Source organism: Alosa sapidissima, chromosome 19 (genome assembly GCF_018492685.1).
Source record: "Alosa sapidissima isolate fAloSap1 chromosome 19, fAloSap1.pri, whole genome shotgun sequence".
Lineage (NCBI taxonomy): Eukaryota > Metazoa > Chordata > Actinopteri > Clupeiformes > Clupeidae > Alosa > Alosa sapidissima.
In genome coordinates, this window is record NC_055975.1 from 22,206,111 (window position 1) to 22,219,022 (window position 12,912).

Sequence of the window (12,912 nt, forward strand, 5' to 3'; positions counted from 1 at the left end):
ATGGTTGGCATAAAAAACTCACATATGCCAAAAAAAGACATTCATTGGACATTATTTCCACAGTTCCACACCACCAACTAAAACCTACCATTCATTGAGAAGCTGGACAGTTGCCAAGCAGCTGAAAACAACTATTTCAGTCACATTTCAAGTCTAACCTGAATTATTGATAACTTGCAGCTGCAGAATTGTCAGGCATTTTGGTAACAGGAATCACTCTGGACAGGTCACTGACCGCTTTCACACAAACATTGTTGTTGAGTCTAAAACACCCTCTTTCCTCTACCTACTACAACCACAGTGCCATCATTCTCTCTCTCTCTCTCTCTTTCTCTCTCTCTCTCTCTGCAACAACCTCTCGAGGGTAGAAATAGAGAGGAGAGAGGAGAAATTCAGTGGACGAAAACCAATTAACCTCTAGAATCCAGAACAAAAGGAAGGCCTGTGCTTGTCCTCTGTGTCCAGGTCTTCCTCTCAACCACGTGTCTGATTGTGGCTCTCCTCTCCTCTAATGCCCTTTCCTCCTCTCCTTTCCTCTCCTCTCCTCTATCACCATCCCCTTCTCTCCTCTTCTCTTTACCTCTCTCACCCTGTCCTATCCTCCTCCATCTTACTCCCCCTCCCTTCTTTCCTCTCTCCTCCTCTCCCCCTTCTTTTCTTTTCTCCTCTTCTCTTCACTTCTTTACCCTTACTCTTCTTTCCTCTTATCTTCTCTGCACTGTACCTCTCCTCCCTTCTTCTCTTTTTATAATGTTCTCATCTTCTCCTCCCTCACCCTATCCACTCCTCTCCCTTCCTCTCATCCTTTCCCTTCTCCTCCTCTTTCCTCTCCTCCCTTCTCCTCTCCTCCCTTCCTCTCTCCTCTCTCCTTCTCTCCTCCTCTCCTCTCTCCTCCTCTCCTCCCTTCCTCTCTCCTCTCTCCTCCCTTCCTCTCTCCTCCCTTCCTCTCTCCTCTCTCCTCCTCTCCTCCCTTCCTCTCATCCTCTCCCTTCTCCTCTTTCCTCTCCTCCCTTCCTCTCTCCTCTCCTTTTTCCTCATCGCACCTCTCCCTTCTCCTCTCCTCCTTTCCTCTCTCCTTCTCTCCTCCTTTCCTCTCTCCTCCTCTCCTCTCTTCCTCTCATCCTCTCCCTTCTCCTCTTCTTTCCTCTCCTCTCTCCTCCTCTCCTCCTTTCCTCTCTCCTCCTCTCCTCCTTTCCTCTCTCCTCCTCACCCCTCTCCCTTCTCCTCTACTCTCCACTCTTCCATGGACTCTGAGCTGCTTCTGACCGGGGCATTGATTGTTATGGTGCTTCCAACCCCCCCTGCTGTGGCTGCCAGGGGCTCCATCCTCTAGCCAGGTTTGACTTAGCCCGCTTGCCTATTACTGTCAAATAGCAGGTCTCGCCCCAACCCAAGGCCTCCCACTTTGGTGTGATATTGCCACTTGGTCTGACCTCATTTCGGGTTAAAAATATCAAATGTAGACAGTGTCTTCATATAGATCTCATAAGAAGACATGACGACCATGAAAGTCGTCTTTGGTTGGCTTTAATAAAAAAAACATAGCCAAGGTCAATGAGATTAATTAGATTAGATAGAATATAGTTTAATAAGTTTAATAAGTGGAATTTATCAATTCACATTTTTGCCTTGAAACACAATTAGTTCAAGATTTGGTTTATCGTGTCCTGAAATGACTTTAACTATATTGTCTTTGTGTTATACATTATTTAGTATAACAAATTGCTTTGGCAGGCAAATCTGTGCTATATATAAAATAACTTAAGGATTTTGCATTGTGCTATGCTCACTTGCCTGTGAGTTAGGAAGAAAAGAAAACTTCTGAACTCCCTCCTTGTTCTCAAAGTGATAAACACATTGTGCATTTGTGAGAGCCAGAGTTGCAGCAGTCTTTAGAAAAGAAAAAAAAAAACAAGGCATGGAAAGAACTCCCCATTCAGCCGCACATCACGCCAGCACATTTCAGAATAACAGTGTGAAACATGCTTTCAGTCCCCTCTCTCACACGTACTCTCATTCTCTCACTCTTTCTCTCTCCCTCCGTCTCTCTCTTTCCACCTCTTCTCTGTGCTTCCCCTTTCTTCTGCACACTCAGACATTGCTGTATATATTCTGCAACATTGATGTGCACTCTCCTCTCCTTCCACCCGCCCCCCCATCCTCTCTCTCTCTCTCTCTCATTCTTTCTCTCTCTCAGATTAAAGTCATCCCTGATCACGTCTACATCTCCACAAAGCAGGAAATCCAATCTGGCCCCACATAGATTTGCTCCTGACAAATCTCTGTGTATGTTAATGTGTAACCAGGGAGCACCATCCAGATATAAAGGGCCAAGGAAAATGGGTAATAGAGGGGCCCAAGAAATTGGATTCTTGCCACTTAACACAACCCCTGCAGAATGATCTCTTTCCCTTTCTCTCTCTCTCTCTCTCTCTCTCTCTCTCTCTCTCTCTCTCTCTTTATTTTTTCCTCTTTCTCACATGTTCTCTGTCTTTCTTCCTGTCTCTCCTATTCTTTGTCTCCTTTGTTGTCTGGTTCTAAATATCCAATTCTGAGGGAGATCTCCTGTTCCACTTATCCTTCCACCAAATTAAAACATTCCATGAGAATGACTCCACAGAGGTTCCCCACTTGCTATTGGATTTTACATGGGAGTCTTGCAGGTTTAACACCACAGATACACGCAGAGGAATCCATTTCAAATTACAGAACACGGGACACAAACCGATCCTGTTTGGTATAAATAGCTTTCGCAGGTGAAGCCATTGCAGCAGTGGTGTGGATTTTATTTGGTACATCAGTATTACTGCCAAGACTCACTGATCTCCCTGTGTGGCAAGGCATGGTAACAAATCGAACACGCACACCTCTTGGGGTGGGTTGTAGGCAAGTAGTTGTCACGGTGCCCCGGTTTGGTTTCTTGTGGCTAATCCCTGAGCGGTTAATCCACTTGTAAATGTCCCAGGTGTCTCCACTAGCCAGGTGTGGATTTTGGCACCTAAAGATGAAATCACAGAAGGGCATGGTTTCCATCCTCCAGACCACTTGGTGTCTGTTTATCACATATGTGTGAGAATGAATGTGAATGCTGGCAAATTAAACTGAAAGTGGCTTACATTTCTGCCTTGTGGTGCAAATCTTTGTCAACACGTACTGCACTTGAGTGAACACTTGACCATCTACTTAGCTGTTGAAATACATGTAGATTGTTACTGCATATCATGGATAGTTTTGAATGCAACTCTTGATGAAACCATTCAGTGGTTTTCTACACTGCAGTGCTTGTCTATTGTATTTATTATTGTGTATAGATTCTTTGAGTAGCCAGATCATTGTATTCTGTATGACTCCAAATAGTTTCTTTGCTCTGTGATATGTTTTTGTTTACCCAGTTTTCTTTATGATAATGGCAGCGACACCATCTTACAATTCACATTCAACTCGAATAATCGCAAAACTATTCCATCCGCTACTTAGACTTCCGACCCCATCCAACAAACACAAACACACACACATTAAACAAGTTGAACTGAGTGCATGAGATGTGCTTCATTGCCTCAACAGTGACTGTGCAATCCTCCTCTAGCCTTAGTCAGCACACTGGCATGCGAGAAATCTTCCAAAAAGGCATTTATGAAACAATAAGCACTAAATGAAGCAAACAGCTGAGATCAAGAGGCTAATAGTTGGCTGCGTGCTGCGTTTTTGTTTTTTTCTCCCTCTCTCTCTCTTTCTCATTTCTGCAGCACCCAAAGCTAGTTAATTCAAGTTGCCACAGCAGCCAAGTAAAGCAATACATTCACACAGTAAAGGGAGGGGGGTGGGGGGCGTGACATGAAACGAGGCATTTGGTCAACATGCAGTAGCACCTCCGGGCCATTTTTATTTCAGTTCATTTAAACAGCAAAACGCTCCCTCTCGACCTCTTCTGCATGGATTGTTGGGGGTTTGCATTAGTCAGTGATGTGTGCCAGCACTTGGACTTTGCTCAATATACATTGTGCTTTCAAAACACTGGAGTGGAAACGTCCACCATATCATGTAACATGTAAATGTGAAATACTGAGCCTTCGGTCAAACTACAGTATCTATTTACTGTTCCTAGTGTACTGTTCCGCGAAAATAAATCATATAAATGAATTTGTCTCCATCTTCTACTCCATCCCCCACTCTTGAAACTTTTGTGTATGCTTGTTTGGAATGTGTGTTTGCGGGCCGCACACAAAGTAGCCTACTGGCGCTGCAAAGGTGAATAGATTTGTTTGAATAGCATTGTTATAAAACCTTTAAAATATCTAAACAATCACAAGTAGGGCAGTTCATCACAGTCCATCCATTGCAACTGGACTGATGAAAGGTACACCTGTAGGCTACATTGTATTTGGGAAAAGCAGAAGGTAGCAGCATAATGTATTTATTTATTTATTATTAAACAAAACAATCCATGATAGCTTCAGCGAAAGTTCTACTAGGAAGACTCGTAGTGTAACTTACTCCTCCCATGCTTACACGGAGCCAATCTTAGCTTTGCCTACTTTCGGGAAAGCCCTGCAATCTGATCATTCACTCATTCAATCAGTGCTAGCCTATAGGAATTCAGTGGGCTCTTTAAATACGTACCACCTAACACTGCTTCTGCTTCTCAGTATGCTGACTTTGACGTCCTAGCTCAGGCTTCCGCGTGGACCTGGGCTCTCTGCATTTTTACTTTCGCCCCTTCTGCCCTCAGTGGCGTTACTTGTTACAATCCTACCGCGCTCGTTTGCTGCGCTGTTCAGACCTGTGCGTCCTTCAGTCAGGGCCACTGCATGTCGCTTCATCGCTAATCTCTGCATATCGGAGCCAGTCACGCTCACGCTGTTGCAGCCTTCAATTCACGATAACCTACTGCCGGGTCGCCGTCCTCGCGCAACTCTGTTGCAGGCCCATGTCGTTTTCGGCAACAATTTCTCAAGCTTCAGCGTCTGGTTGGTAAGGTTATCGTGCTCTCTCTTCCCAAGCTCCTCGAGCTGGGCTACACTCTACTCACAGCCATGCAACCTGCTTGCCAACGATATTCGGCGGGCAGCAAACAAACTGACTTGTCTGACACGGTTTAACTTTCACTTAAGCCTCCTTACATAATTCCTGCTGATTTTATAATCCTTGCGATTTGTGCTGTGAATTCCTGGCCTGCACCACGCTGCCGTTGAACCCAACCCTGTATTAAGACCTGTTTAATTGATGTTCTACACTCACTGTGGTTATCTCGATGTCTACCTTGGTTGAGCGTCGTCAAACCAGTTGTCTTTTTGTGTAGCCTCTTAATTTGCCTCGCTGCTCGTTGGGCTGCATAGGCTTTAGGCTAGGCTACTCGTCTGCTGGACCTTCGGTTCAGGTATCACTCCTTGCGCATGGCTGCGGGAAGCCAGTTCATCGTTGCATTCATTTAATCATCTGGGATTGCGTCCCATACCTTCTGGTAGGAAGTCTACACGGCCTTCCTCGGGTGATTTTCTGCATGCACTTGCCGTTGCTCAAACTACTCTCAGCTACCGCTGATCTGTCATCTCCCAGGTATGCCGTGACGTCCCCGACGTTCTCAGCTATCTGGGTTCTCAATTTTGGGGGGTCTTACACCAAAGCTCGAACCAAAATGACGGCACGCCGGCCCATGGTCATCAATTGCCAGTATGTCACACAAGCTATTATCTAGGCAATCTAGGTGTTTTCTTTTCAATGCCCGTATTGTCAGTGTTCATGAGCTGACACCACAGTGTGGGCTCATGCCCACATGGTTGAGCTTTTAATTAAGAAGCTGTGTCATTTGTGTATGTAACATATCCTTCTAGCGTCTTTTGTATGTTTAAAATGTATTTTCTGATTCCATATCGTGTAGCCTACTGGGTTCCTAGGAATTCTATGGCAGGCCTCACTTTGCTCACTGCCCACCAGTGGGTCGCTTCAGCACTCTATATATCGGTGTTAATGGTTACCGGCTGTTCATGATTATGTCGGCAATTTTACATTTCGCTAGTTGTGGTTTAAGTGGTGGCCTATGCTGGAAGTTCGTTGATCACGACTACCAACGTAGCCGTTGGCTGGTTGTTTTACCGATGACGATGCTACATGTCGCCTGTAACCACTCCTTCCTTCTCGCAGGTCAAACGGAGCGGTCCATCATCACTGGCAGACTCAAGTCTCCTTCAGGCCAACGCCGCGCCCTTCATGCACTCTCTTTAGACACAACGGGTCTCTGCGTGTCTGTGTGATTTCAGCCCATCTAGTCACGCCATCAGTCACATTGATTGCTGACTCGAATTGCCGTTTTAGCAGGATCCTCTGCATAATGTGTACTCTAATTTTGCTTTGGCAGATATGCTCACCCGAAGTGATCGCGCCAGGGAGGACGTGCAAGTTCCTTTACATTCTCCTCCCAATCTTTAATTTGCTAACCCCTGCAGGTGCATCATGCCTCCCCTCTTCCGTTGAGGGGATGCAGTTCGTCAATGGAGAAGCAGTTCCACATATCACACTAATATCTACTTTCTTACAGAGATGGCAGTGCCGGTTCACGGAATCACGCAATCGCGTGGATCATGTTTCCAGTTCATACTGGAGGGGGTCATCCCTCAGTCTTCACAAATCTCCCGAAGGCCAGCGCTTTCGAGGATATCTCCTCTTGTAGCACGGCTTAAAACTAGCCTTCCTAATCCCAGCACTTATCACCTGTCTAGAACTAACACTTGTCTGTGTAAAACTCACTGATGCACTTTTCGTTATTGCGCTCTACCTTCTAAATTGTTTTTAATTGCACTGGCATTGTGGGAGAATTGTTTTAGCTTTAACCTGTTTGCTGTCACGTTGGTCTAGGTTGCCCTAGATGCTGGTTGCCCAGCTCACTGTCCAGGTTGCCTTGGTCGCCGGTTGCCCGGCTCATGACGCTCGTCTAGGTTGCCCAGTTGGTCCAGGTGGCCCTGGATGCCGGTTGCCCGGCCATCATGTCTGTCTAGGTTGCCCTGGACGCTGGTTGCCCAGCTCATGGTTCAGGATACCGCTATACGGTCAATGTTAACTGCCTGATCCCGGACTTCGACGGAATTGGATGACACTACGTCTGTCGTCTGTTTAGATCGCCTCTGGCCCGTTATACCAGCTACACAGATATTGGTTCCCCGCGATGCAAGGGGCAAAAGTTACGTGCATCATACTCCTTGCCAGACTTGAGTCTCTCCCTGAGCAAACGCTTCCGTGAGAACTCTGGATTCCCAGGGTACATTGTCAGTCGCTTTGATTAAAAATGTCCTGGCCACATGGAATGTCACGTGAATGCACACCCCTCCACTCACTCAGGGGCCAGTGCTGGCGCATGACTAATATAATTTCTGCACCCAGTTGGGCGATATGTATTGCTTATTCTCTCCTCATTGCTACCTTTACTCATTGTCTCTCCAGCAGCCAGTTCTAAACTGTCCTATCCTGCCACAGTGGTGCAGCTGGTATAGCGAGCTCGCGTTAAGTCATTCTCAGAGCTCCTTTGCACTCTGAGATGCATAAGCACCATGGTGGTACCCCAGCACTCATCTGTTCGTTGTCTCGTCATATTTCAGTTACATATGTTCTTCCTCCTGTCACATACAGGCATGAATTGTCCTGAAGTCCTTTGTCTACCTCGCAAGGTCATGCTTCCCTCGCATTACTGATGCTACTCATCTTATTTTGGGGGGCTTTCCAAGAGCAGGTGCTAAGGCGTAGCACACGCATCCATCTTGGCTTGGGTCTGCAGCTCAATGCTTTCATCTCACTCTAGCCGCTGCAGGTGAGCTATCGAACCAGAACACACATCTGGCTTCACAAGCACTAGTCTTCTACAAAACTAGTCATAATGCTTATCTATCCTAAATATTAAACCACATGACTTCGATGTAAATATACTCAAGCACCCATATCAACTAACTCATTGCTCCGGTCCCAAGCATCTGCAACTACAAGCTCTATTCCCCTGCATTGATCCTGAGTACATTATGTTTAACCTTTTAACCCTAACCATGTTTTGCTTCCCTGGTCCCCGTTCACTACCTTAAACTACGGCTCACACTTTACCTGATTTTCAGCAGCCATCTAGCTAACGTGCTGCTTAAATGTAACCTCTCTTCAAAGAGGTTCACCTCTCACTCATTCCGCATCGGCGCAGCCAAGTCTGCCGGCCAAAAGGGCCATCCACGTCATCCATCAGGATGCATCAAACTAACTCCTCTTGACATTTTCGATGCTCAGAAGTTGCTCTCCCATGTTAACTCAGGTACCTCATTTTACCTTCACAAATCCTGGTGGCGGTGGTTAAATTCTGGCATTCGCCTTGCACTTATCGCTGAAACATATTGAGGCCCAGCATGCCGGTAGCTTGTGGTGATTTAGTCTCAGCCATGGGCATGTTGCCCTTTTCACTGGTTGCCCAGCTCGTTCGACGCTTATGGTTAAGGTCACTTCTCGCCGGTCGCCCGGCTCGTGATGCACGTCTAGGTTGCCCTAGACACTGGTTGCCCAGTTTGGTCCAGGTTGCCCTGGATGCCGGTCACCCGGCCATCACATCGGTCTAGGTTGCCCTAGACGCTGGTTGACCAGCTCATGGTTCAGGTCGCACCGTACGCCGGTTGCCCGGCTCGTGACGCTCGTCTAGGTTGCCCTAGACGCTGGTTGCCCAGTTCGGTCCAGGTTGCCCTGGATGCCGGTCGCCCGGCCGTCACGTTGGTCTAGGTTGCCCTAAACGCTGGTTGCCCAGCTCACTGTCCAGGTTGCCTTGGACGCCGGTTGCCCGGCTCATGACGCTCGTCTAGGTTGCCCTAGACGCTGGTTGCCCAGTTTGGTCCAGGTGGCCCTGGATGCCGGTTGCCCGGCCGTCATGTCGGTCTAGGTTGCCCTAGACGCTGGTTGCCCAGCTCATGGTTCAGGTCGCGTCGTACGCCGGTTGCCCGGCTCGTGACGCTCGTCTAGGTTGCCCTAGACGCTGGTTGCCCAGTTCGGTCCAGGTTGCCCTGGATGCCGGTCGCCCGGCCGTCACGTTGGTCTAGGTTGCCCTAGACGCTGGTTGCCCAGCTAATGGTCCAGGTTGCCTTGGACGCCGGTAGCCCGGCACGTCTCGTGGTCTAGGTTGCCCTAGACGCTGGTTGCCCAGCTCGCATAAGCACTAAAGTCCAGGTTGCTCTGGATGCCGGTGGCCTGGCTCGTCACGATGTACTAGCTTGCTAGTCACTGGGCGCCCAGATCGTGAAGTGCTTATGGTCCAGGTTGCCCTGGACGCCGGTTGCCCGGCCGCCGCATTGGTCTAGGTTGCCCTAGACGCTGGTTGCCCAGCTCGTCAAGCTTCTAAATCCCACTAAAGCGAAAGCATGCTGCGGGCCCCACTACAACCCTAGGTTTATGGTTAACACCTAGCTACTTTAAAATTCTGTCGGCGTCCTGGCACAACGTCTTCACCCAGGCCCAGTCATGCTGTTTAATTCATCTTGTATGTATACTAATGTCTCTGCTCCTCTCAGAACCAGATTACTGAGTCACCGCCCTGGCGGGCATCACTCATCCTTTTGGGGGTAGGCTCCCCGCCCCTGCCTTCATCCATCGGCAGGAGACGAGATCCGCTCATCGCTGGACGGATCCGAGACGGGGCCTACGCCAAAGACTGTTACCTATTCAGGACTCTATCATGCTTGCATCCAAGCCGTTCCTTTACTAATTAAATTGTTAACTGATTCTATTCTGTCTACTGAGTCTTTCTGGTAGAACTGTCAGTTCCATGCAGTTTTCAACAGCTATCAAGAAGAGAGCTCATGTCATGGATTTTTGTGAATGTTTCTTCTTCTACATATGCATAAGTTTAGTCATCTAGTTCATATGATATTCAGCTTTATTGTCAATGCACAAATTAAATACCAGTTGTCTAAAACAAAATGCCGTTTTACCCAGTGGTGCAAATAACTGACATGTCCAAAAGGGCCTTCATGAAATGCGTTGCTAGACTGTTCATACACATTTTAACGGGCCAAGTTGAAGAGCTACTGTCCGTTGTTGTTTGTGCAAATAATATGCTGATTCATGTTCCCTTGCATTTTGCAACTATGAGGTCCATGGTTAGTCTGGCTTTTGCCCGATAGAAATATTGTTTAATTTTGCACGTGACGTGTTCGCCCCCGGTTTCAGAGCTATTCTAAATGCAAAAATGCATAGAGGGAGTTATGACAAAACCGTGACTGTTAACAAACTATAAGCTACTATAAGGTAGCCCTATGCTAGGCCTATTACACAACATAAATTGTCACTAGGCTATGCTGGCGACCCAAATATAATCTCCTTTGGGAACCAATGGCTTACCGTATCAAGCAGACTTAAGCTGCCACCTCTTGGCGAAAAGTTAATAGTTTTGCATATCAGTAGTAATACATTTCACGCAGCTGTGTGAATCACGGAAAGCGACACTTCTAAATGGAACCCAACCCTGTGTACAGTAGCTCAAGGTCTATGGCTAAAGCAGCCATAATGAAAGCGTTATCATTGTTTGGATACTTCACACACACATGTTTTTTAATCGCATAGACTACTACTACCAAGCTGGAATCAAAGCACATCGACTCCCCTCTCACACCCTAAACACGTACTTCGAACAAACAAAAAACGTCTCAGTCTCACGGTATGACGTTGGTACTAAATCATCCATCGCAAAGAATGATTTTTGTAGCACGTGCAACAAATATGTGTAGGTACAGCCCTGCCCTGGATACATCTCTCAACGTGCGCTCTAAAACATTTGGTTTAAATGGAGATGTAGATCACGGGTGCGTTAATAAATCTACATTGCGGCGAGTTGACACAAATTATTCACTTTGACGAATTTATGTAGTTTTAGTAGCATAGTGTCTTTCCAACCTAGCCTGGCGAGACAGACCCACATTAAAATGTAGGGTCTGGGCACTCACCGTTCGCAATGCTCAGTCCGAGGGGCGGGATAATCAGTTGTCTTTCAAATTCCCTTTGCACGCAATAGGACGCAATAGGATATTTGTTTTCAAGTAGCAGGGAATTCAAGCCAAACCGTTGCAACTCTGCCATCAATCATTATGTTAAGCCCACCAAACGACTCTATACACGATTTCAAAGGCCTGATTAAGTTTCGATTTCTGGAGCTCACAAGCCAACGGAGAGTTGCTAGACTAGCCGCTAGGGGCGCGTCTAGATTTCTAGGCTATTTCCAACCCACTTTAGATTAACTTCCAACAAAATTACGTCTCACTGCAACGATGCGCCATCTGGTGGACAAACGACTACGTGACGCCAATACTGGAAATTCAGCTAAATTATTATTATTATGATGAATATTTGGTTTTCCTTTAATCCTACTGAATTTGTAATTATGTATCGGCCGTTGTCAGTGATGTTGTACTCGAGTCCGGTCTCGAGACCGATTTCTGCTTTCTCGGACTCGACTCGGACTTGTTCCTTCAAAGACTCGGTCTTGACTCGGTCTCAGACCACAGTGGGAGGAGAAGGACTCGTAATTTCAAACCGAGTCCTCGAGACCAACGCATTTTTTTATGTTCATATAAAAAAAAAAATCAAATTGAAATTTCACCGCGGCCACGTCTTTGCCCCTTGTTGGCCTTGGTGCCCCCTTCTTTCAATATTCTGCTTTGCGTCTGTTTAATAGCGATTTTTATTTAGCCTATAGCCTGTCAAAATAATCTTAGCATCACAGCGCAAACTAATTCAGTCTTACACAGTGGAGAAAATGACAGCACATGGCAAGACAGAAAGTGCGTCCAAATTCACCCACTCTTCTCAGTTGAAATACTCGCAATCGCTAAGCCTACTCATCACACAGGCACATGTATCACATCACATGAAAGAGCTTTTTCTCAGCTTTTAAACAATGTTAGCTGCTAATTGCTGTGGTGAACAGTTCGCGAGAAAAGTAAATAATATAATTAAATTTAATCATAACATCTACATAAGGTGCTACACCCATCTCCCTACCCATTCATCTTGGTGGAATACTTCACGAACCCTTCGTTCAACACATGACAAACCATATATCAGAATAAACAGCAGACCTTACCGAACTGTACAGTAAGCCGTTCCAGAGTATTCCAGTTAAATTAAAAATGTAATCTGCAGCAAGGTCTACATTCATGTCTTTGGTCTTTAGGTTTCAAAATGTGTTTAAATCGTTCTTCGTAATTTCATAACAGGCCAAATACAAAATAAATGTTCCAAATATTGCCTAGATATAGGTAAATATTAAAATCAGAGGATATACAGCTGAGTAAGAGTTTGTGAAAGGAGTTAGCTTGGCTAGCACCACCACTTCTCAATGAGACGTGGTCTGGGAACCAAACGTTCATTTTCTCGTATTTGAAAAAAATGCCCAGATCCGTTTATTGGGTGCCACGGATGTCTATCAAATGCGTCTGTGCATAGCTCATCATCGTCTTGCTTTCCCACCTGTTCTGTGATTGGTTCCCTATCTCAGGCGAAAATTTGCTCCATGGTCTCCAGGCTGCCTTAGCAGCGTGAATCAAATCGCGCGCAAGGCAACATGGGAACCCCCAGGCTAGAAAGGAGTCTTAATGATCAAAAAATGCTAAGCATGCATCTAGGTTGCATCAGTTTCTTAAAGCTGAGCTGTGCTTAAATTGTTCAATACATCATTCCATAACAGGCCAAATAAAAAATAAATATAAATATTAAATATAGCCTAGACATCTAAATATTAGATGATCAGATGATTTACAGTTCTATGTAATATGTCATGTTTCATGTTTTTGTAATGTTTCATACAGTGATTCAGGTCTACTGCTGTGAATAGGCTAAATACAACTTTGATTATTTTTATAGCCTACTACTGTATAGCTAACTTTGGCCTTGGTGCCCTGACATGTGGCC

General features: G+C 46.1%; 1 long non-coding RNA gene across 1 annotated transcript in view; it reads left to right on the forward strand.

The window, feature by feature from the left end:
* Positions 1-6,901, forward strand: part of LOC121693774 — an 18,156-nt gene extending 11,255 nt beyond the window's left edge. Inside the window, exons 2-3 of the long non-coding RNA XR_006025570.1 lie at positions 3,565-3,569; positions 6,384-6,901. This is a non-coding gene — a long non-coding RNA (uncharacterized LOC121693774). The remainder of the gene's footprint in view (positions 1-3,564; positions 3,570-6,383) is intronic.
* Positions 6,902-12,912: the final 6,011 nt, after the last annotated feature.